The following is a 26,874-nucleotide window of genomic DNA, read 5'->3' on the forward strand; positions in this document are numbered from 1 at the left end:
CTCGTACGTGGCACGGCCTGCACCCCCCACGTGTTGCCATAAATCATCCCTCATGTTAAGTTTTTCAACGAGAAAAGATACCTACGTAAAATATTTCTACATCCCTAGGATGTAGAAATATTTTACGTAGACAGACGTACGTTCACAGAATGACAACATGTTCTGTTAGACACGATAAAATCTCGGCGAATTTCATTTAAACATTTACTCGAGGGACTAAGGGACTTTTCGACTACAATGTATTTAGTTTTATCCGCGTGTAATTTATTACCCAATGTACCGTGTTCACTTAGTCAGCCAGGCATTAGAACAGCATTGTCTAGACATGCGTAACCGCCGCAGCAGCCTGCAGTCAGTAGGGGGACGTACAGTCCGACCGAATGAGCTAACGTGCCGCCTCCCTGCCCGTCTCCTCCACAGTCTGTGATCTCGTGCATCCGCATTGCGCCAAAGATAATGCTCCTTTGTTCTTTTTATTTCACCAAACAGGATTCTACACCTTTGAGTTCTTATCCAAAATAAGGTACAGTACGCGGCAGAAAGTAATGTACATCGACCTTTAGGAGATAGCGGATTTGTAGAGCCTTAGAATCTAAGGCTTAGATGAATTATTCTAAGTGTAGAGCATTGTCTCTGTTGTTGAGACCAACAACACGTCATAAAGGTATGAGTGACAGAGACAACGCTCTACAAAGCCGAAATGTCATTCTAAAGGCCGATATACTCGTACATTCTGCCAAGTACTGTGTACATAGGTATTCAACTTCAACTACGTTTGTTTAGACCCATGGAGGCCACCTACGAATAAATCCCTCTTAAATTCATCAGTTTAAAAAAAAACTCGTTTTCTTTACCTAATTGATTTGAAACAAACATCCCAAATCAAGCCAAATAGATGATCATGAAGTGAGTAGCGATAGGAATACAAAAATGAGAAATTGTTGAAATACTGAACAAGTACATTATGCTGCAGAAACTAATACTAATCCCAGTAGTAGATGTTTTACTACCAAAAAAAAAAACCGACTTCGATCCACAAACACTAAAAATTGAAAAATAATTTAATTAATTACCGAATATATTATGTATACAAGAGTTAATATAGTTCCATAATAATATTTTTTGGTGCCGGTGCCAATTAGCTTTAGCTGCGCGAATCGTCTAGACTTCATATTTTTATGAGACTCCACAATGGCACCTCATTGGCACCGACCCCAAAAAATATTATTATGGAACTATGTTAACTCTTGTATACATAATATATTCGGTAATTAATTAAATTATTTTTCAATTTTTAGTGTTTGTGGATCGAAGTCGGTTTTTATTTTTTTTGTAAAAAAAATTTATTTCACAATTTTTAGTGGTCCCATGGAATTATGCTATGACTGGTTAAAAATCTACTGTTTACTAAGCTATTACACTGATCGCGAGCAATTTACTCTTATCCGTTGAGGAGTTCCAGTATCTATCTTCGAAGATGTTCATCAGATCTTCACCAAATTTAAATGGGACCAACTTTGAAGTATACCCTTTCAAACAAAAAAAGAATTTTTAAAATCGGTCCAGGCGTCTTCGAGTAATCGGGGAACATACATAAAAAAAAAAGATTCCGACGAATTGAGAACCTCCTCCTTTTTTTGAAGTCGGTTAAAAATATCTTATAGATTACAATATCGTTCGCAGCCAATATTACTCGCGAGCAAATAAATCGGACCACCCATAGCATTTATATCTACGAATCCCGTGGACGAGTCAGTGTTTACGATGGGGCTTTCTAACCGGGATTCATTAAAAAGGCGCACGCTCCGACGTCTTGGATAACTTTGATCTAGCGATGATTGATATTGCGGCGTTACATCGGGTTTTAGGCTCTAATCAGATAGATTCCGGTTGCATTCCGGTCCGGTTAGATACAAGCTGCTATTTGGTGCTGCCTCGCTTCTTTCTTTTCCCTTCCTGCACCTATTGCATATTATGTTGTAGGTAGAGTATGCTGTATGGGGCATCTCCCCGCTAGATCACTCCATTAAGGTTGTTTTGATATTTTCATACAAAACTTGTACGTAAATGTCACGTACCTACCTATGTATAAGTCCCGCAAATTGCTAATGCGCGTGGCCGCCATTTTAGTGACGTCAAAATGACGTAATTTCGATGTTAATGAGACATGGTTCCAGCGCAGTAGCAATTTGCGGGACTTATAAGACAGTTACATTTGTAGACCCGGGCCGGAGTGCAACCGGTTACCGGTCTCCGTCTGTTCGTCGCCTTACCGCGATGTATCAGTGGCGCGACCAGCACTTCCCGTTTACAAATCCGCTCCATAAACCACTCACGAAATTAACCGCAAAAGGAAGTTGTTTATTCGGTTTCAAACTACACGCACTCAGACGGCCTTTTTATGAAGTCGATATTAAACTTTTTTAGGTTACAAAATATAGCCGCAGGGTAAAATAAAATGAATTGAAAGATTTTTTAATTTTAAGTATAGGCGTACTTATCTTGACTACCACTACCTAGTACATGAGTTAATTATTATTATCAATAAATGTACCCACAAAAGTTTACAGGTCAATACAACAAAAAAAAAAAAACTATATATAGTATAGGTATACATACAGAAAAACTTATCACTAAAAAAATTATATTTACAAAAAATATACGCCGTCCAAATGGTCATTTATGGGCATTGTGCCCAAAACACTGGCGCTATTACCTCGCTGAACGGCAAGGCTCAACCGTTGAGCGAAATAAGCACCAGCTCTTGGGTCACCAGACGCGTGGATCAGCTTTTGGGACACGACGTTTATAAAAGCTTTCGTGTCCGATGACCATGGGCCCAGAGTCTCAAACGCAAGCGCCGCAAATACATAGTTCTTACTAATGACTGAGTATTTACGGCGCTTAAGCTCTTGAGCTGACTCGGCTGTATAGTATTAGTAGAGTAAGTATAGGTATTTTTAAATGAAAAGAAAGTTTGTACCGGCTTCTATTTTTCTCTGGACATGCTCAACTATTTGCTCGGTATAAGAGGAGCAGTCAGCAGAAGCATTCAGTTCCATCGTGACCGGTCTTGTGTCTTCCAGTAGGCACGATACGCCGACCCTTCCCTATAGGACGGTAGGTACCCTGGTAGTCTGGCAAGACCAATTTGGTAATTTGGCCTTTCCTGGTTTCAGGGTATTCACTCTGCCAAGCGTTCAAGGTGCGTTGTCGTATCGTTGATAGGTCATTATTATTATTATTATTTATTTATTTATTATTTAATTAGAACGGTCATAAAGCCAATTACACTAATTAAACTACGAGTACAAACTAACATAAACATACATACAAAAATTGTTAAAATTATAAATTTTAAAAAGCAAAATTATAAATTTTCACAAAAGTGCAAAATCTGACCCATGAGGTCAGCCCATTTGTCAGCAAATATGTCACAGCGAGGGGACTCCTTCAGCAGCGCGTTGAGCGCAGCCAAAGTCATAATTGAGTGAAGATAACGAGAGGTGCCGTGTACCTTTTATTTGAATTACCATTTGAATACGGTTGTACCGATATGGGTTAAATATTACTTTTTATACCTACTACAGTAAGTATCTATGGACAATTTATTATGCTTGCATGGAAAGAACTAATAAAAGTGAAACTGGATAAGAAAAACAATATTTGCAGAGAAACCTCATTTTACTTACAGATTAAAAATAAAGCGAAACTAGGTATTACGCCATTTTATTTATAGTGTTTTTATGTAGAGCTGTACACACTTCCTGTGTTTAAAAAAAACTAATAAGTGATGATAATAACACAGGTACAGCCTGAGCTAATTACGTCTGAAATTTAATTGGCCATGTAAACCAGTTTATATGCATTAATTAGCAAAACAAATTGAATTGAATTTATTTTACCAAACCATACCTTATTCTGTAATTTATCCATAAAATAACGGTCTATTTCTTTCTCACACTTCAATTTCACATAAATTATTGTAGGTAGATTTAAAAGGGATAGACAATTATTCAAAGAATTAGACAAAGATAGTGGGTGTTCGGGGAGTCCCCCCGCGTCATACCCCGCTTCACGCTTGCCATCTCGACCGGTCGCGTACTATTCATGACATGCCTGTTTCACGTTTTCTTAGGACTAGCTGGAAAAGTTGTATCAATCATTATTATAATCCAATAAGTGGTGATTGGCTAGGTATTTATTAAAATTTTGCTGCAACAATGTTTGTAGCAAATAGCGAGAGAGTGTCAACTGTCAACCAATCAAAGATGATTGAGATCGTCACACTGTAGCTGTCAAAATACCGCGGTGAGACCCTGGGTCATTGCGGTTTTCCCTGAACGAGCCCTTAAGTGCTTATCATAATTTGCTACCTACTTACATTACTACAAGTGACCTTAAGTTAAGATGGTATCAAGGATCAAGGTTTACAATTAACGTCGCAAAATAGCCTCTACAGATTGCGTGGCAAACATAAATATTTCTCTTGTAGTGTAATGTAGCCCTATATAGTTATATTTATACAATTGGTCCGATTGCTCTTGACACCAAATTGTATCGAGTCGAGTAAATATTTACATAATAATATAAGAAAATAATCGTTTATTTCACTTGAAATGTGTAATTGTGTACACATCTGTGTAAAACATATTGCTTTTATCGAATCGTAAACGATTTATATGACGACATTAATATTGTTATGCTTAATAATTATTCCTATTTTGCTTTTCAAGTATAGGTACGTCAGCTATAATTCTATGTTTTTTTTAAATATTTGCTTACTAGGTACTAAAGTCACATAATGCTTACTTTTTACCTTCGCTGATATACCTAAATTACCAAATACCTGAAGACAGTATTATTTAGGTGTGTGTAACGCGGTGGGAAAAACTGAGACTTCGCAATGTGACGATGCAGAAATATAAAAATATAGATATCTTTTCACCTACGCAGAATTTATTTTATTTTATTCAGATCTCACCTGGTGGTAAGTGATGATACAGTCTAAGATGAAAGCGGGCTGACCCATGTTCCATTGGTTTCTACACGGCATCGTACCGGAGCGCTAAATCGCTTGGCGATACGGCTTTCCAAATTCCTGCCAGGAATCGAACCCGGGACCTCCCACTAATAAGACCGCAGTGCTTACCACTGCGCCAGGGAGGTCGTATAAAATAACCGAGAAATATCAATACTAATCATCATTAGCACTATTATCAACCATCGTTCAAATTCTGTCACCATGTCACTATTTCACGAAAACAATCATGACAGTACAAATCAAAAGCAAGACAAAAGCTCCCTAATTATCGACAATATTCGCAGGGTAGGGCTTAATTGACGGATGCGGGCCCCGAGAGCACTCAATGCTTCCCTGCCTGGTGGGCTCTTGACAGCCTGGCACAACAAATACAAAGGACATGTTCGTATGGAATAGTATAGTATCATTATGAAACGTGTAATGAACCCGGCGCACCCCAAAGCGCTCCTTTTAATTGGCACATATTTTTTGTTCACATTAACCTCACATTAACCCTGTGACACGTATGACAAATGAATATCAAATGACAAATGCACAAAAAACAAAAAAAAGGAATTGTATTTAAAAAAGCCACGAAAAAAGCATATTAGTCATGTAGACATGTATAATAATAGTATAGGTATTCCCCTTTATCCTCCAAAGAAGCGTAAAGCATGTGCTAGGAGTTATAGGTACGACAATAGTGCATTGATAAAGCAACGGCTAAAAATAAAGATTTTAAAAAAAGGACAATAGTGCAACGACGGGTGGGGTTTGAACTTTGAACCGGCGACCTTTCGGTTGTCAGCCCGCTCGTTTAACCGTCTTTAGCCTGATTGAAGAGCTGGGGAACAATGCGGTGTAAAATTTTACAGGAGAGGCAAAAACTGGATGAAAGCTCTTGAAACATACCTACCAGACCAAATTTTGGACCCAATTTTAGCAGTTTTAGGCCGTTTTGCTTGGAAATGAGTTCAAGTTTGTATTCAGTGATCGAAATCATGAAAGGGCACAATTAGTTTAGCACAGTTTCAGGCCGTTTTGCTTGAGTTCAGAATGCAAATCTGTATTCAGTGGGCAAAAAACGACCAGATTAAAGAAAAATAAGTACTCAGGTAATTTGTAACTATACCATTTTATTCGCCAGATCTTCAATTAAATATCATGGTGCTATTATAAACGTGTAGGTCATTAACTACTGAGCAAATATTCCCTAGTTAATTAAATGTTTATCGATAAAAATATAATCTATCTAATAAGTAATAACAATTATTTTTAATCAAATTCAATAATCTACGAAATAAATCACCAAATTCATTAAGGATAGTTTAGTTACGTAACCAAATATTTCACAGACCAATAAAAAAGATTTATTGTTGTTAGATCTTCTCTAAGTGGACACGCGAGAACTTGTTTCCCCTCATTAAAATAAATGCAATGGCATCACCCATTCACAAAAATAGTTTTTTTCAATTTTTTTATCTAACTGGTGATGACGATAACAATAGTAAGAAAGTGATTCATATCATACCTTACCTTAATAATATCTTAATTACTCGTTCTTGCATTTTTGCCGGCCGGTTAGTAAACACACAGCCGGTTCAAAGAAATTATTAAAAACACTTAGATAGGATGTAAGACGCTCTATTAGTCAGAAAACCTGTAGGTACTTATAATATATTTAGTAGGCCCTAGGTCCTCATATAAACTAGTCTCTCCTCTAAATTGATACTGCTAAAATAGGCTATAATGATATGATATGTTTTATTGACGCAGGTATGACTCGAGGACTATGAAATTATGATATGCAACGTAAATAAATGGTAGAGATGCATGAGATGTGCATTATTACGAGCTACGAGGTGTTTACAGACTTCGTTCGCGAGGTCATTGCTCCCGCAGCATAGCCGATTCTGTTGTCTTTCTCTAAACTGAATTTAGAATATCTGCATCCTTTTCTTTTAAATATTTCTAAAAAAGGACAGAACATGAATTTTACATTTAAAGTCTCTAAATTTTAGTGCACGCTACAAATTTAAGCAATAGGCTCGCGAATAGCAGCTAAGGTCACGCGGTTTGACAGCTCTAAATTAAATTTAAAACTGTCAAACTGTATCTGTCTTTTTCATATTACATTAGTAAGAAGAGGACGCGAACACTCTAAAATTTAGGTGTGCTCAGAATCAGTACCATTGTCGGTCCGAAACTTGCATCGTATTCCACATTGCTGATTGCTGAGGGTTGTGATTCCTTCGCATAAAGGTAGGGGTTTTCTCGAGATGGAAATGCGGTGGGATTCCATGTCCTTCCTCGACTTGACTAAGAGTAGGTATCTACCTATTTTCATTTTCAAGTCTTAGATTTTATGATTATTATCAGATTTTAGTCAGCAGGTTAAGCTGGGACCGACGGCTTAGCCTGCTGGCTGACCTCTGGTGACTGGTCTATATATTATCTACTCGTGTGGCGGAGCGGACTGAATTCCGAAAGGTTGCCGGTTCCAACCCCAGTCGTTGCACTATTGTCGTACCCACTCCTAGAACAAGCTTTTCGCTTAGTTGGAGGGCAAAGGGGAATATAAGTCAATTAACATGGCTAATGTTATTTTAAAAAAATTGGTGGTCTGAATTTGGACCATTTCTTTTCCTCGAAGTCACAAGTCCCTCACTTAGGAGTTAACATCCAGGACTTAGTTCATCATCATTATCACTTTAACCCATCTTGGCACGGCTCTCCTCTCAGACTGAAAAGGATTTGGAGTTCACACACCTTTGAAAACATTATGGGGAACTCTCAGGCATAACCAGCCTTATCTGGTGGACGTAGGTATGACCAGCTGTGAAATATGATGAACTACCTAAACGCTTAATAATTACAATCGACAAAAGAAAGTAGGCAATGCGTAAACACGCACTCAATATTGATCAACAAAACAAGTAGGTAGGCCAAATACCTAATCGAGTAATTTAAGTAAAGGCTTTTAAGAGTTTTCTGTTTACTTACTCAAGCCCATTGTTTACCGACTCTACTTTTTACTCTTAGAATAATTAATTATTTCTAATTATAGTATAATGATGACATCAGCTAGAACTTAATGGGTAACTTGAGGGAAAGTGGAAAACTACCTGATTAAATGCATCAGTAGGATTTGTACATTATGAATAAATCTAAATTTTTCAAAAAATTTTGAATCACATACGCCTACCTTACGAAGTACCTACCTAATCAAATTTCTGAAAACATCCTTTGGTTTTCGTCTGTACAATTGCATCCTATCGAGTAACGAACTAGCTGCGTACAATGCGACAAGGCTCTCTTGGCACTTGAATGACATTGACAGGGGGGCGCTGTTGGAGAACAAATGCTTAGAATATCTTCTTCTTATTTTTTTTGTGGCTTTCAGTAGTGCCACACCGAGCACAAAGGCTTAGAATATTCAAACTAAGAACAAACTTGGGACGCTTGGTGGCAACGTTAGTTCCGATTTTCGTCACGCGCCAAGATTGCCATGTCGCACTGTACCTGCATGTTGGGACTTGGAAGACCTCCAATAGACAAACGACCTCAAGCGAGTAATAGTTGTGAGCTGCTGGACTGGACATAAGTGTCATACAAGGGTCCGTGCTAGAAACCTATGTGGAGCTGTGGACGTCCATCGGCTATCGTTTGAAACGACGATGAAACACGTAGGTACCTTCTTAATGTCAATGAGTAATAAAATTTAACTTTAAGTTTTCAATTGCAAAACATGTAGGTAATCTATGATCAAGTTGCTTAACATACGTGAATGCAAAAATGGTAGTCCATTAGGTGTTTCAATTACATTTCGAAATTACATAGACAATAAACAAATCTGTTACGCTGTTCAATTGATCGCCACCAAATACAATACATGACTTTATAATACTGATCTTACATTACCACCTCACCCCGCACATACCGAAGCGTTGAAAACACCTCGCAACTTTTAAATCTACTTCCACATAATCAAAATCCTCCTGAAGGTTAGGATTAAACCTATGCTGGCGAACCTATGTACCTAACTTGTCAGCGGGACAGGAGTGGAGTGGAGAAGGCGGGTTGAAAGGCGCGAGGGATGCAACAGATCAACGTGATTTTTGCATGGATATAGGTAAAGTGATAAGCTATTTTTATTCCGGAAAATCAAAGAGTGCCCACGTGATTTTTAATAACCTAAATCTACGCGGACGTAGTCGCGGGCAGCAGCTATTTAGTATTACAATAAAACTTAAAGCTAGCATTATCTAATTACTATACAAATCATGTCAAAAACAAATCAAAGTCCACCTTCGCCCAGTGGTTGATTAAAGGATGTTGGTTTAAATAATTCTACTCCGCACATTTACTCTTCTTGCGTCACCTATACTTAAGTACATTTTTCTACACCTCTAATGATAGTTTACTGGGGCACAATGTTATAAAAGCATTCAACTTACTTTTTTGGTTATGTAAATAACATAGAAAAAAGTTTATACACTGCGACAGGCTTAACGCTTATTTAGTGAGGAAAAACAGTCATGTTTACTTTAAATTTGTCAGTTTTCAAAATTAAAATGACATGATGAAATGCGGGTTTTGCGGCACATGCTAATGGGCGAACAGCTTTTGGTTGTCAGTAAATCTCAAGGTGTATTTTGAACCTTCTGCGGTTGTTATACGGGTGATCATTTGTCGAGTTTTAAAGTTAATTTTCTTTGTAAAAGGAGACAATGGGGTGTATCGAGTGGGTAGGCGATCGTGGGTGGTTGGCAAGTTGCGAAGTTTAGAGTACTTTGAAGTTCTTTGTGGGGCTTTGAATGCCTATCAGTTTTATACTGGAGGTTAGAAAGTATGTCATTTCAAAAGGGTACCTATCTACTTCAGTACCTAACTCCTAAATATGAATGTTTTATTCAATGTAATTTTTGCATCTTTAATTAGGTATTCCATCGCCATGAGAGTGTTTTGAGAAGGTAATTTTAATTTAGTCGGTCTTAAACTCCGACGAGCTCACAGGTTCTGCATCAGTCCTGCATGAATGATAAATATCATTCAGTTACTTCAGTGATAAAGTAAAACTGACAGTAAAATCTATATAAGGGCTTGAAAACTTACACCTAACTTTTTAAGTTTAAACAATAAAAATAACTAAAATTGAGTCCCTTGATTCCCAAGAATTAAATGCTCGGTGACTAACAATTTACTAGGAGAGCATAAAAGCCCAGGCGGCCAGCACTCGGTCATTATCCTGCAAGTAAACCCGATACCAAGATTCCCTAGAAATGTTTTACGAGCGTATAAACCACAGATATAAACCACGAATGCTTCGCGCAACCCAGCCTATAAACTGCAATATTAAATGGACAACTAAATTAAACTAAATAGCGAGAACTAAGCAAAATAAGATATACTAATAATTACTTAAGTAGCTTTAAGGCTATTTTAAGAGAGTAAAATTCAAAAATAGCAGTACGAATTAGATAAAATATCAATTGAAAGAGTAGGTAGGTATATGTTAAAGAAAAATTTTAAAAATCGTTAATGAATTTTAGCGTTTAAACTATCGTGAGTAATTTCCATATTATACATATTATATTACAGCCGTCTGTACTCAAAGCACCCCAGATGGGTTCGAAACTAGTCGGGCTAACGTCGACTAAACATGTGAGTACAGCTTGGTTTGAGATAATTAATGAATTCTTTAACGAAAAAACTTACGCCCTAAAATACGCGTTGAATATAGATTTTAGATAATGACAAAATGAACAACTCTTGTGAACTTTGATCAATTAATTTTATGTATTTTTCATTTAATGATAAAAGGTTATTGACCATTTGAAAATTTCTTATTTAAATTGATAAATTAACGCTAACTTCGACTCTTAAAATTGATAAAGGAACTACGAGATATATGTACTTTAGGGCCGGTTGTTTCAACAAACTTTGACGGACACGTAACCTTTTAAATATGGCGCTAACGAACGTAAGTAAAGAAAAAGCGTTGATTCAGCATCTATTAGCGCTAACGTTCGTTAAAAAGTTACGTTTACGTTAACCAGTGCTGGCGCCATTGGTGATCGTCAAATCAGTTCGTAACTTCATACTTCTTACAAACGGAATATTTTATTTACAAATTATAATGGAATCAATTTAATTCAAAGCTTTTAATGATAGTTTTTTTGAAGATTTTGTAAGAAAGAAAAAGTGTTTAAAATGCGAAGTAGCAATATTAATAACTATGTATATAATTTAATATACTTAAAATGAAATAAGAAAAGGATACGGAGAAGTAAGTTAATTTTTAGGGTTAGTTTCGCAACCAAAATAACAATGACGAACAGTTTTTTGTACAATGAAGCAACGCACTTAAATTAACAGATGTTAAAGTTCGTCTACGTCCGTTAAATTTTAACGAACGGATCTTACGAAGACCAATGGTTTGAAACAACCGGCCCTAAGTTATGTTCATTAGAAAACTTCACAAGGTTCGGACTTCTAATAGTCAGATCATATTTTCAAATATCGATGTACCTAATTAGGGGGATGAGTGTGTTAAACTGCATTAGGTAACTCTCCAGATAAGCGATATTCCAACTTTGCCTCTGTTGCCTCGTAACTTACACTAGGGTAAGATGGGTTTGGGTTGCCTTTTCCTTTCATTTCTCCTTCGCGTCGCTAATAGCTATTGTAAAAGGGGCTTAATGAATTCAACTGTAAATCGAGAGCGCGCAGACATGAGACAATATGGATTACACGGATATTGTGTTTGTGGTGGGAGAGATTTAGCCGCGGTCGCGGTCGCAACAGCCTATTAACCTAAACAAAATATACTACTTGTACCGGTTCATCGTATCAATGTTTATCTTGGCTTAGTGAAGACTAGCTTATGCTCGCGACTTCGTCCGCGTGGACTACACAAATTTCAAACCCCTATTTCACCCCCTTAGAGGTTGAATTTTCAAAAATCCTTTCTTAGCGGATGCCTACGTCATAATAGCTATCAGCATACCGAATTTCAGCCTAATCCGTCCAGTAGTTTGAGCTGTACGTTGATAAATCAGTCAGTCAGTCAGTCAGTCACCTTTTCCTTTTATATATTTAGATTAATAAACCCAAAACACTACATATAACAAAAACACTACGTAGAGCCAAATTATCTTGTGTTGTGGTAGACAGTGTGAGTCCATTGTTGCTCTATCATTATAGACTTCTAAATAGTAAGACTATCGAGTACCAAGAGTGCTCCTTCAGATTATAAGTACCTAAGAATTTCATGTTAGATATTTTTCAGTCGCCTATAATAATTTGTTATACATACTGAAATATTCGTATTTATATTGTAAGTTGTAACATGCTGCCTTACACACAGTAAGTCGTAACATGTGGCCTTTTGAAAGTAACTGTCGAGTTTCCTGTTTTCCTAACTCGGGCCCGGTGGTACTGACTACTGACCCTTGGTATGTCATAAAAAAAATAGCAATTTTTTTAAAAATTTAATTTTGCTTTATAGTGAATGCCTAACTATACCAGACATTGTGATTTGTGTAGCAAAAAGAAGTTCCTACTGTCTATATGAGGTACCAACTTACCTCACAGACGCATCGACGGTCCTGCAAATGTTCTTGGGCGGCGGTAATCACTTAACATCAGGTGACCCGACCCGCCTGCTCGTTTGCTCGCTATCTCTATTAAAAAAAGACAGAGAGACACTATCTTACAAAAAAAATTGAAGGGCCTGGAAAAGAGATAAGATTTCTTAAGGCTGTGATTCTAGGAGGCCAAATCTCGACGTTACGCGTTGGAGAGAATGCCGTTGATTACCCATGACATCTACTTTCGATATTGGTTCAACAGAGGATTGTGAAGCCAAAGCTAAAATATATAATTCAAGATTAAAACCCATTCGGCCACAAGCATAAAATCTCCTCAAGCAAAGAAAACTACTATTTAAGTACTTCTTACTTCTTACGACGTTTTGAGATAAGCCAAAACGAATAAACCCATTAAACCTCTATGCCCAAGTTAAATTGTTTTGTAGATCTGTTGTTATGGATTATGGGCAGATAACCTACGAAAAGGGTCAGTCTTTAGTTGAACAAAAATAAAAGATTAAATAAAAAAATGAATTGATCTCATTTTACGGCAGTTGTAAAAACACAAAAGTGACATTAAAATTACAATAAAACCTTCTCGTTTACTAAAAGCTAAAAAAAAAACCGGTCAAATTCGATTCGGACTCGCACACAAAGGGTTCCGTTCCATCGTAAAAGAAATATTATCACTTTTTTTTAATCTGTTGCTATAGCAGCCATAGAAAAATACACATCATCATCAACCGATAGACGTCCACTGCTGGACATAGGTCTCTTGTAGGGACTTCCACACGCCACGGTCTTGCGCCGCCTGAATCCAGCGGCTCCCTGCGACTCGTCTGATGTCGTCCGTCCACCTATGTGGGGGGTCTTCCAACGCTGTGTCTACCAGTGCGAGGTCGCCATTCCAGCACCTTGGGACCCCAACGTCTATCGGTTTTACGAACTATATGCCATGACCATTGCCACTTCAGCTTCGCAACCCGATGAGCTATGTCGGTTACTCTAGTTCTCCTACGGGTTTCCTCATTTCTGATTTGATCACGTAGAGAAACTCCAAGCATAGCTCTCTCCATCGCCCAGTAGTTGTATACCAGATAGCTATTCTTTCTTTTCAATAGTAATTGCGACCCTAAAAGAACAACAGCTCAAAGCCATTTCTTTAGTAAGTATACTTAACTACTTTTTCTATTGTTAGAGTATGGACTCTGAGGTCTTGAACTAGATAAGCGAAGTTTGTCTTTTCGTTTTCTTACTCTATTACCTAGATCTTATCTAAGTAGATCTTGGTGACTGCGATTACTTCAGAAGAACATACACTCTTTCATACACACTCCATAGGTATATTTCTATTTTTCTCGTAAATTACAATTATATAATGCTAATCCATTTTCAATCAGAAGCATGAACAAGAACTCCAACCATGAAGAAAAATACACACTCTGTGATGATAATTTCAACTCTCTACATATTATGGTTAATGAGATACAGCCCGCTGACAGACTGACAGTCGGAAAGCGAAGGCTTACCTGCCGTTAGCATCCTTCGGGCATTCGGATACGGAACCCTAAAACACCTTATCGCGTCTTAAAAGTAAAAAAACTTAACAAGGTCAAGTGGGTTATCAGCAAACCACAAATATTTAGGTGCGCTCTAAAATAAAAGAGAAAGGAAGGTATTTACTTTAAATACTTACTTTGAACAAATAACTGATAGGTTCAGCAAACACCACTTAAGTCCAATAATTAGTCCAAAATCCAGTTAGTAAAGTCCATGACTAAATATTATTTAAAAACTAGCTGATGCCCGCGACTTCGTCTAAGTGGATTTAGGTTTTTGAAAATACAGTGGGAATCTTTAATTTTCCAGGATAAAAAGTAGCCTATGTCACTCTCCAGGTCTTTGACTATGCCCATGCAAAAAACCACGTCAATCCGTTGCTCCATTGCGACGTGATTGAAGGACAAACCCACAAACAAACACACTTTTTTACATTTATAATATGGGTAGTGATAGCAAACATTGGTTCATAATATCGAATATAAGTACTATAAGAGGAAGAAAAAGCAATTTAAAATAGATTTTTGTTGTCTTTCAGTAGATCAAGATACGAAAGACACGAGATTTGAAATAGGAACTGCAGAGCTAGGATTCACTAAGAAAATATCTAGGTACAACCTAAACTACAAATTACGTTGGGATCTCAAGGTGTTGGAATGGCGACCTCGCACCGGAAGACGCAGCGTTGGAAGACCCCAGCGGTGGAAGTCCCTACAACAGACCTACGTCCAGTAGTGGACGTCTGTCGATTGTTGATGATGATGATGATGATGATGAAACATGTGAAGGAGACACTTTAATAGAAGTGTGAGTTATTTAAAAAGTGTAACGAGTGCATGAAAACTGGCAGCCGTGAGCAATGCGAGCTTTTTGGTCTAGGAGTTCATTAAAACAAAAGTACACAACTGGCAACTTTGAAATATTTAACGCCGAGTGCAGCGCAAAGAAAGCTGCATACCTACCTTGCCTAGCGACTGCACTCTCAAGAGCTTACTTACACCCTGACACGTATTGCATAGGATATAAGGGCTGTTTTCCTTCAAAATATTACAGAACAATCGTTTATAATTCAGATTGAAGGACTATTATTGTGCCACAAGCACTATAATTTTGGTTTTCTTTACATTGCTTACACATTTTATTGCGATTGCATTGTACGAGATTTGCTTTAACTTTAGACTTTCATAAAATCACTTTTAAAAAGTTCCTAGTCAAAGTATCTACTTGCTGTATTTAGGAAACCCATTGACTGATAATTGATTGATAATTCAAAAACTATGATGCATAAAAATAAATAAAAAGCTGTTTTAGAATGTACAGGTGAAGACCTTTCATATGATACCCCACTTGATATAGTCACTCACTTCCAAACTTGGACGATTGTAACGCGCCTAAAATTACGAATAAAAATTTCTGACACTTTTGGTGCGGGACGAGGAAACACTACATAGACAACTTGACACACTCACTCAACAAAGTTTTGTGTCATTATTAACACACACATATCTAAATCTTCAACACTACTACATTTTACGCACACTAATAAGTTATATACATCAACATACAAAGACATTACGAGTGTAAGACAGTCAAATTGATTTGCGATGCTACCGTATCGATATTTTAAAATATATCGATAGTTTTTCAGAAACAAAAGTAGAAGTAAGAATTTATTACTCGTATTTAATTACTTAAAACCAGTGTTTGGTCAGCGTAGCGTATTCTTGCATACATTCACCTCACTTAATAGGTAATTATCCCAAAAACTAAGAATGCAACGTAAAAATAAGAAAAATATTTATTTAAAAAATATGCACATACTTTTTTACTTATTTTATATCATTTTTAATCTTTTGTATTTTTTTATATAGCGAAATTTTCATTTAAAATTTCGATAGTGAAAATGTGCTTATTAATGACTTATATTATTATATAATACAAAATAAACCTGACCGCGCAAAAGCCTACCAAACATAATTAGTAGGTATATCAATCAATAAAATGTTTTTTTCTTTCCAATCAATCATTTATTTATTGCACATTGGGTTTACATGGTAATTCCAATATGGTGTACTCTTTGTCCAAAAAAATTAAATGTAAGTTATTAAATATAACACGTATTGCCCTTACAAATTAGCAATGCAAAAATTTTCTCAATACCTGCCGCTTTTACCCCACAGCAAAATTCCATAAGACAGATATGATACTATGAAAATTGAAAAATAATTTAATTTATTACCGAATATATTATGTATACAAGAGTTAATATAGTTCCATAATAATACTTTTTGGTGCCGGTGCCAATTAGCTTTAGCTGCGCGAATCGTCTGGACTTCATATTTTTATGGGACTCCACAATGGCACCTCATTGGCACCGACCCCAAAAAATATTATTATGGAACTATATTAACTCTTGTATACATAATATATTCGGTAATAAATTAAATTATTTTTCAATTTTTAGTGTTTATGTAACGAAGTCGGTTTTTATTTTTTTTGTAAAAAAATTTTATTTCACAATTTTTAGTGGCCCCATGGAATTATGCTATGACTGGTTAAAAATCTACTGTTTACTAAGCTATTACACTGATCGCGAACAATTTACTCTTATCCGTTGAGGAGTTCCAGTATCTATCTTCGAAGATGTTCATCAGATCTTCACCAAATTGAAATGGGACCAACTTTGAAGTATACCCTTTCAAACAAAAAAAGAATTTTCAAAATCGGTCCAGGCGTTTTTGAGTAATCGGGGAACATACATAAAAAATAAAAAAAAAAAAAAAAAAAAAAAAAAAAAAAAAGATTCCGACGAATTGAGAACCTCCTCCTTTTTTTGAAGTCGGTTAAAAATAAATTAGTAAACACACACGGTGGCCTCTTCTATTTTTAACACGTCATTATTTACCATTAGGTTAATGTTATGTACATTCTTGGCGATTTAATACATAAATTTTATACATTTCGCGCCTATCACTAAAATTGCGTTGCTTTAATTTTTTTTTTTAAATGTATTAAGTACGTGAAATCACAGAAATCGACCAGTTTTATTACAAGTATAGGTAGCGAAAAAATTGTGGTAATTAATAATAACTATTCTTTACTTGACTTGAAGACGGTAATTTAGTCGTTAATAATAAAGAAAATGTTTTCATCGATATCGATAATCGAACCGCAATCACTATCGTACTACTACGTAATTTCATGCTGTTCACGCGTATTCAAATTTTAACCTAATTTGTATACATCGAGGGTTGCAATTGTTTAGAAAAAACAAAATATAGTCTCGTGAGGAGTGTGACTCGTTTCTACCGAATTATTACGTACTCAATTACTGAATCGGTAAAGTTCTCGATTGTTATTTTATTATAATAATTTATGTAATTTAATTTATAGAAAGCGTTTATTACACCAAAAATACTTACTTATGAAATGAAATTCCATCTTTTTGTAAATTTGATGTGTTTGATTTGTTCTTGCACTCACTAACGGCACAAACAGGCATTTTTCACCCAGCGTGTAAGACGTCGTCACACATCGAAAACGATTCTGACAATGACAAAATCGATTCCGCAAACAGTGTTTATAAACGCAGTGGATTAAAAATCCATTACTATTGACAGAGGGGAATAATCATGCGAGGCGCGTCCTTAGGTTAAATCGTCCAAGCTTCCAAAGTTGAAAATACTAATTATTAGTTCATGACCACAATTTAATTTTTTTTGTGTGATCTAAACCTAAATTAACGGTTTTCAGATTTTTCCCCAAATGTCAGCTTTAAGATCTACCTACCTGCCAAATTTCATGATTCTAGGTCAACGGGAAGTACCCTGTAGGTTTCTTGACATACAGACAGACAGACAGACAGACAGACAACAAAGTGATCCTATAAGGGTTCCGTTTTTCCTTTTGAGGTACGGAACCCTAAAAAGACCAAGGAACGAATGAAAACGGCATGAATAACATAATCAGTAATCCAGCTTATGATTTCTCTAAAATAAGCATTTCCTAGATACCAAGATCATCGCACCAGCATCTCCTATGGTCCCATCACGGTTTATTTATAGTCTGGCTGCCCTATTCCTTTGATCGTAGTGTGATTGTAACAACAATTGAATGCGATAGAAATAACACTTTACTATGCCCTCCACAACGACTTCGAACATCCTTAATTCTCATGTTTATATTCAGACCTCCCATAGCACTCTTCTCTTCGATAAAGAGTTTTTGCTTTTTTATCTTCGCCTACGTGGAAGTCATAATTTATTCCAAAGCGAATGGTTTTTTTCTTATTCCTATTTTCTACCCATTTCTTTCCAAAGTGTAAGAACTTTTAAAATAAAAATGTCTGAATCTATTCACCTGGTTTTATTGCTAGTTTACTTACTTGAATGTATTGGGACCTGTGACACTCGGGGCAAAAGATTTTAGCATGAAATTGTTGCAGTTTTACAAGTCTTTTTGATGTAAACTAAACTCCTATCCCTACCATATCTATTTGTCCTTACCATATGCACCGTATCTATCTTTCTATCTACAGTACGTGGCAGAAAATGTACATCGACCTTTAGAAAGAGATAGCGGTTTTGTAGAGGATCGTCTCTGTTGTTGAGACCGACAAAACGTCACATAGGTAAGAGTGACAGAGACAACGCTCTACAAAGTCGAAAGCTCATCCTATAGGTCGATGTACATTATATTCTTCGTACTGTACCAGTTTTTAATGCGCTAATCTCAAAAAATATATGTACAACATTCCACCAGGGACAGAGTCTGTCGGATCGGATTTCTACAAACATTTTAACACAGGCCTCTAGAGAAAAATCGAGGCAAGTCAGTAAATGAGCGTCAAAACCAGGAAGTACCTATATCAAATCTGTCACCAACGCGTCAATTTTTCTATTCCAGCCGCATTTTCTGGAGCAGTCAACGGCGACCAGTTTTTCATCCGCGACGTATTGTGACGGACGGAAGAGAGCTGACCCAAATGTGATCAAGTAGGACAATGTATCTACTGCTGCAAGCTTTTTTCAGTAGTTCTGAGAAGTCGTAGGAAATACGCGTCTACACACTGTCCAACATGGTCTAATAAGTCTGCTGCCGATAAATTCCCGCTAATCCACAGACAGTCTTTTAGAAGCCTAAACAACTATACTTTAATCTTGATAGATTGAGAAAGCTGGAGACAGGCCACTTGTAATTCTGTGATAAAAATCATAATTCAATGGGAAAAGTGGACAAATCGAGGGTAACAACAAATCAAAACAAACTCCGTCCGACCAGTTAGCTAACCAACCTACAGACAGGAAAAGCTCGGTATCGATCTAAGTTGGAAGTTGAAATCTAAGAGACAGAAATTGCACGTCTTGTCGAAATTATGACAGTAAATAAAATTTTGAATTAAAAAAAAATAAACATTAAATTGTTACTAATGTTGCATGCCTGATTATGTAAGGTGAAACATTTCTCTGGACAACTCATTGTAAAATATGTTTCTGCAAATAAAGAATCTTGAATCTTGAATCGCGCTATTCTGTGTCTGTGGTGGGAGTCACACTGAATCATTTGTAGGTATCATATCATACAACAGATCTTTAGAACACTGGTTCAAAGCTTTCAACTTTCGCTCTCACTTCAGCCCTTTTTAAAGATCTCATCTTTTAGTATCATAGATTTATCGACATTTCTGATTTATCGTTATTTCTGATTTATCGACATTTCTGATATCACGTTTAATTACTTTTGTTTAATTACATTTACTTATCTACTTAAACTTTTGCAGCTTTCTGTTACGTAGGTAGTGTTAGACGGCAAAACAAGGTGACTGTATTAATCTGTGGCGTTTGGTCTGCGGAGTAGCGAATCTATGCGAAACGTCACTCTGAAATGGCGCGTAGAAATAGGAGTTTGGTCTTGTGCTCTTATAAAGTTATAACTAAGAATTACCATGTGAACAGTGAATAAAAGCCTTCTAAAGTATATCAAAGTGGTTTTCATTCTAATAGTAGGTACTTTTTGACCATCTTATCTCTTTATAAAACAAAAATTAGAAATTAATGATTTTAAGCTTATTCCGTGTATTGCAGAAAAACGGGTACATTACATACCACGATTAGCAATTGAAGTAAGAATAAAACCAAAATACCTACACGTACCTTATGATAAAGAATTAAAATAAATATCTGATAAGTTAAATAAGTAATTAGGTAGGTACCTACTTATCTAATGTAGAAATACAAGTATAGGTAAATAATGCAATTAAGGAGAGACGGGACTCTACTAAAGAGAAACCATTAAGTAATTAAGGCAGTGAACTCTAATTTATCATGGCTATGTTTTACTAAAGAACTGACTTTTTATAGATTTTTTTAGATTTTTATAGATTTTTATAGATTTTATAACGTTATGGTACGTTGGACATGTTTAAACACTAGTCACCATGAGACACGGAACACTGGACTGGAGGAGACTAGACACAGTCAGTCGAAACCGAAATTTATTAAAAACTAAACATTGAGATAAAAAGCAAACAACCGGCCAAGTGCGAGTCACACTCGCGCACCGAGGGTTCCGTACCACAGTTCTAATTTTTCGTCATTTTACACGATAAATTTACTATGCATAAAGATAAATAAAAATGTGTTTTAGAATAATATACAGATAAAACCGTTTCATATGATACCCCATTTGGTAAAGTTATCTTACTTTAAAAGTTGAAAATGAACACATTTTAAATTTTTTTTGTGACGTAACTACCAATTCACAGTTTTTGGATTTATCAATTATTGTGCTATAAGACCTACTTTCCTACCAAATTTTAAGATTGTAGGTCAACGGGAAGTACCCTATAGGTTTTCTTGACAGACACAACAGACGGAAAGACAGACGGACAGACAGACAACGAAGTGATCCTATAAGGGTGCTTTTTTTCCTTTTGAGGTGCGGAACCCTAAAAATACTGACTGCCACAAAAACTGTGTATTCAATGATGCAGAAGACTCGTAAAATCTATTGAGATATGCTCGCGCATATTATAGAATGATATAATGGTATGGCGGTAGTTTTTGTTTGGCAACAGGCCGAAACGTCGATGGGTGACAGGTGGTGCGGAACCGCGCTTAATAATGACTTCCTGCGGCGCGTGCGCTGCGCTGCGCCTGCGACGCTCGCCGAATATATACGAGTATTATACAACATTTTCTACATCGACGAAGAGCTTTGAGCTTCCTTACTGATTTTTATTATGCTTGGAGTTTCTCTATCTAAATCAGAAATGAGGAGATTCGTAGAAGAACCAGAGTAACTGACATCCGACATATTTCAACGGGTTGCAAAGCAAAACGGTAATGGGCAGGGCACATAGTTCGAAAAACCGATAGATGTTGAGGCTTCGAGAGTTCGAGGTCGCCATTCGAGCACTGGCTCGAATGGCGACCTCGCACCGGAAAGCGCAGCATTGGAAGACCCCCCACTAGGTGGACAGAGGACATCAAACGAGTCGCAAGAAATCGCTGGATTCAGGCGGCGCAAGACCGTGGCGTGTGGAAGAGACCTATGTCCAGTAGTGGACGTCTATTGGATGATGGCTGATTTATTCAAATTCATCAAGAACGTCTTTTTCTTCTTATGCCGCTTGACGCTTCACTATCAAAGATTGGCCATCCATATTCTACGCATGCAAACACGGCGACCTTCTTGAGAAGAGGCACTTTAAGAGAAAGTTGATCAAGGACCTTTAAGGACTTTTGAATTGTAAAAAAAACGGGAATACGTCTTTGACACGATAAGATAAAATTCTAAGTTACTATAATAATAGTATTAATGTGCAGGATTCAAAGAATGGAAGGAATAAGGCAATTATCAAAGTCATGTCCGTGACGAATAACTGACTGCTAGGTCGGGCACAATATGAAGACGTTTTAGAAACAAAGATAAATATACCGATTGCAGTTCACAAAACGATTAAAGATAAACGGTGGTTCCCACGAGCCAAGGTCGTTCGTCGATGTTACATAACAATACATAACACACTGATGTAAATGATGTCACAGCTCACAGCTCGAGATAAAATATAAATACCTACCTAACGGCTAACGGGTCCACTGTGCGGGTACATTAGACGAAAGGTTTTGCCACATTTAACTGCTGTTAGGACTGACGACGTACCTGCATGACAATAAAATATATCTGGGAAATTCTCTTTTCAGATATTTGTTGAAATTCCATAATCAATCTCCAGACATTCTGGTATTTCCAGAAATTTTTCTAGCTATAGGTACGTAATTTTTTTATTGAAAATGTTACAAGAAATTTAAAGCTAGGCTTATTTAATTACTGTACAAATCATGCCCGCGTGGAATGGTTCCAAGAATACCTACTGGCTGCATTTTCGCGCTGGTCAGGCTGTCCAGCGCGAAAATGCAGTCCAGCACGCTGATCCTTTGCGCATAAAATGAGCCATTATGCTTAAAGACCAAATTAAGAATCAGAAAATACCGTAAAATAATTCCCAGCTCATACGCCTTGAAATGAAACAGGTTTCGCGAGTGACCTGCAAAAATCATAACGAGATTGATAATCAACCAGTGCACACTTTTTGCTGCCAGAATATGTAGCAGTAATGACAAGAAGTAAATCTAAATATATGAAAGGACTAGCTTATGCTCGCGACTTCGTACGCGTGGACTACACAATTTTCAAACCCCTATTTCACATCCTTATGATCCTTACGGGTTGAATTTTCAAAAATCCTGTCTTAGCGGAAGCCTACGTCATAGTAGCTATCTGCATGCCAAATTTCAGCCCGATCCGTCCAGTAGTTTGAGCTGTGCGTTGATAGATCAGTCAGTCAGTCAATCCTTTTATACATTTAGAAAAGGTGACTGACTGACTGGTCTGGAATCCTTAAATCCATGTAAGATATCAACTTGTGCTACTTTAGTCAGTATGAGAAAGGGATACAAAGCTTTGGACTATAAAAATGTATCTATTCGACTAAGCTATTCGATATGCACATAACAGTGTTTTCGCAATACCAACTAACTGCAAAATCTAGCTTTAATTAATAAATGTGATTGTGTGATCTAGTTTTTTTTGTCAAAACTAATTTCGCAATACCGATGAAGGTTAGGTACACCTCGTACACCTGTGTTGCATTTAAAAGATTCCGGTCCTACAATATTTTTGAAATTTGTTAAAATTGGTCTAGCCATTTATCTAGATTTCTTTCAATTGCACGACTAAACTGCACAAAGCAAATAACGGAAAAACATACATTCACTAAACTTCCCTAATTTGTTTAGGCATTTAGAAGTTATGATGGAATAAAAAAAATCACATTCATACATGTACCCTGAGGCCTGATCTCCTTTTTTTGGGCAGTCGTGTAAAATAATATTGATAGATATAAAATGCGATCATTTTCAGTCGGATATATCAAATACACAAACGTACGAGCGAGTCTCGATGCGCTTCATAAATAAAGATCATAATTCAACGTCAATTAACACTAGTACAAAATTCCTCTGCGTAGTTTCTCGATAATGCACATGCATTATAATCCTCGGGAGAAAACTTGAGAACCTATAAAAACTAGAGGCGTCTAACGGGCAACATGTATAGATAACTAGCGGTTGCCCTCGACTTCATCCGCGTACAATTTCCTTCTCATGAAATTAAGAAATTTTCCCATTGAAAACGACCTATCGCCAAAAGGTTCCTACAATCTTCCAAAGTTCAAACCACCTAAAGAGTGGATTTTTTGATTTCTCAAAACCCCTTTCTTAGCTGATGCCTACGCCCTAGAAGGATATTCCAAATTTCAAGTTTAGAGGCTTTATATAGTTCCTGAAATTTTGTGATTAGGAGTGGTATTTCGCTTTTATATAGATAAGATAATTTAACTGGCATGGGCCACCCCTTGCTAACTTCAGTCACAATGTGGGCAACATAACAGAAGTTTCAAACCCTGCATGGATAGATAGGGGATTTAATCCATGCCAACATCGGAATGTCACCAAAGGTTCCGGGTTCAAAACACTAGGATGTTATAACAACGAGGAGGCCATTTATTTTGTCATGTTTTTGCTTGCGCTTACCCAGGCTTGCTGCGGGCTGCCACATAAGGAGATGGCATTCGGGCGGATGGTAAAAACTGCTAGGTCCGTGTATAGCTGGTATTAGATCGGGCCCCGACCATCGGGGATGTTTTTTTTTATTTTTTATTTTTTTATTCAGATACAAGTTAGCCCTTGACTGCAATCTCACCTGGTAGTAAGTGATGACGCAGTCTAAGATGATAGCGGGCTAACCTGGAAGTGGTATGGCAGTTTTTATTAAACCCATACCCCTTTAAGTTTAAGTGTGCTTTAAGTTTCTTGAAATACGACTTGTATTGTATTGTTATAAGAACAAAGTTTTGAATAAACGGAGATGTGTATTCATAGACTGAATTCATAGTCGGTGTTTAACGCAACTTTTCAATTTTCTACTAATGAACAAAGATTTTTGAAAGATTGGATGGATAGGTACTTTCAAAGTACCTAGGTACCAAAATTATTGGATTTGACCTAGTATAGTTTAAATAACATAGGTACCTACTCATTTAATAAATTAGTTACCGAGTAAAGAATACTACACCAATTAACCAACCTCAGTTAAACATAACGGTCGATATTTATAATTTCCTGGATATAAAACATATACCTTTTATACATATACCTACCTACTTACAAGTTTATTAAACTTTTTGTGACTGTGGCATTGATTAAAGTCCGATACAGTTTTTGTTCTATAACTAAACATAAGTATTCAAAAATAAGGTTTTCAACACCCTTTGTAATTGTAGAAGGTATGTATGGAATATTAAATTGTACCCACCTACTACGTATTACCAAATAAATAATTAAAATATGAGATATGTCTACTTTATATGACTTTATATATGTAATTACTAATTAGTATGTAAATTTGTTGTATTACAATAATAACTGAACTTAAAATATTGTACCTACCTACTTAGTCAAGCAATAGATTAATACATATACCTAGATAAGAACATAATAGGCTACTTGACAATTTTTTTAAGTTGGTCTTAAATGGTTAATATTTGTCCTATTATATCAAAAAAATTAACACTATATTTTTTTGCGCCCTAAAAACCGTAAAACTTTAATTTTAAATTAAAGTTTTACGGTTTTTAGGGCGCAAAAAAATATAGTGTTAATTTTTTTGATATAATAGGACAAATATTAACCATTTAAGACCAACTTAAAAAAATTGTCAAGTAGCCTATTACCTACCTATTTACTTCAAAATCTGTACTTACTTCTAAATTGTAAATCTGGATTTTTCATGGAAAATGCAATTTTTAGAAATGTATATTTCTATGTATAATATACCTATTCTGCACTTACAAAATAGTGTAACATTTCCAAAAATTGATCAAAAATTTACAAGTATGAATTTGTTACGTAGGTCATAATGAAGGCTAGTAGAGACCTACGTTGGTGCAGGTAGTCCTACAAGAACCCATAGTAATAAGAACAATGGTTCCGTTAAGCAATGCTATCAACAATGTTGTCGAGAACAATCCGTGAGCATTTGGAATTTACCTCAGTCATTACAATAATTATTATTTCTGAGAATTCCGATTCGGCAAAGCAGATCAGATAAGTAATCTTTTGTTAAAGTTATTTGAATACTTTTCTTCTCATTTTCTTTTGGATACTTACCAATTAGGTACTATCTACTACACATGTAGAGAAATTAATTATCTACTTAACTGGTAGTTTGTTCATAAGTTATACATAGGTACCTATGAACTGCGGCACAATAATATGAAAATATTCGGTAAAAATGATATGCATTCATCCGGTAAAAATACTATATAATAACTATCTAGGTACTTTAATTTATACAGCCGTAAAAAACAATAGCTCTCAACGAAAAAACGCGAATACCGTCATAAAAGTGAAAAAAAAATCTTACCAAAATATTAATTCAGCTCGTCTTCTCTCCACTCACAAGTCATAACTGGTGTTCCACTACAGTGCTTTAACGTCACAAAAACTCTCACTCACTAATTAATTTGAAACTTTGAGATTTGCGTAAATTATTACGATACGGTTGTTATTTTGCCGGCCCCGAGCAGAGGAACGTAGATCGCTGAAACGTGTGTGCACCGCGCCGCGACTGCGTGCAATATGAAATGAAGGCATCAGTGATCAGACAGAGTATGAAGGCACGGCCAGCAGCCAGACTGCATACAGCCAAAGCAAAATACACTATACTTAACCCGGCGTCATTGTGTTGGGACAAAATGACCCGGCACTATCAAAACCATTAATTCACTACTCATGTACGAAAGTGTGTTTGTTTGTCTTTCAATCATGCCGCCCACCAAGGATCGACAATCGACAGATTTACGTGATTCTTTAGTGTTGGAACTGGCTGTAAACTAAATTGTTTATATTTTAAATATATTGTTATTTTTTCTAAAATCCTTTGTTTTACGTTTAATGACATATTTTCTCACTTAAAATTATCTCAAACAGGACGACCAAGTTTTTCTTTTTACTGATTTTTACCGAAATTCAAAGAATTCCCACGAAATTTTCAAAACTATAAAACCACGCGAATGAAGCCGCGGGTATCATCTAGTTATCTAGAAACAGGTAACAAGTAAGTTTAAGAAGAAAGTCC

The 26,874-nt window shown here is 36.3% G+C and overlaps 1 protein-coding gene across 2 annotated transcripts in view; it reads right to left on the minus strand.

The window, feature by feature from the left end:
• The window catches only part of LOC117992995 (GAS2-like protein 3), a 101,546-nt gene extending 75,166 nt beyond the window's left edge, over positions 1-26,380 (minus strand). For both annotated transcript variants that reach the window (XM_069506131.1, XM_069506130.1), the window contains exon 1: positions 26,161-26,380. The gene's annotated coding sequence lies outside the window, so the exon portion shown is untranslated. The remainder of the gene's footprint in view (positions 1-26,160) is intronic.
• Between the last annotated feature and the right edge of the window lie 494 nt (positions 26,381-26,874).

The sequence above is a fragment of the Maniola hyperantus genome, chromosome 22, assembly GCF_902806685.2.
Source record: "Maniola hyperantus chromosome 22, iAphHyp1.2, whole genome shotgun sequence".
Lineage (NCBI taxonomy): Eukaryota > Metazoa > Arthropoda > Insecta > Lepidoptera > Nymphalidae > Maniola > Maniola hyperantus.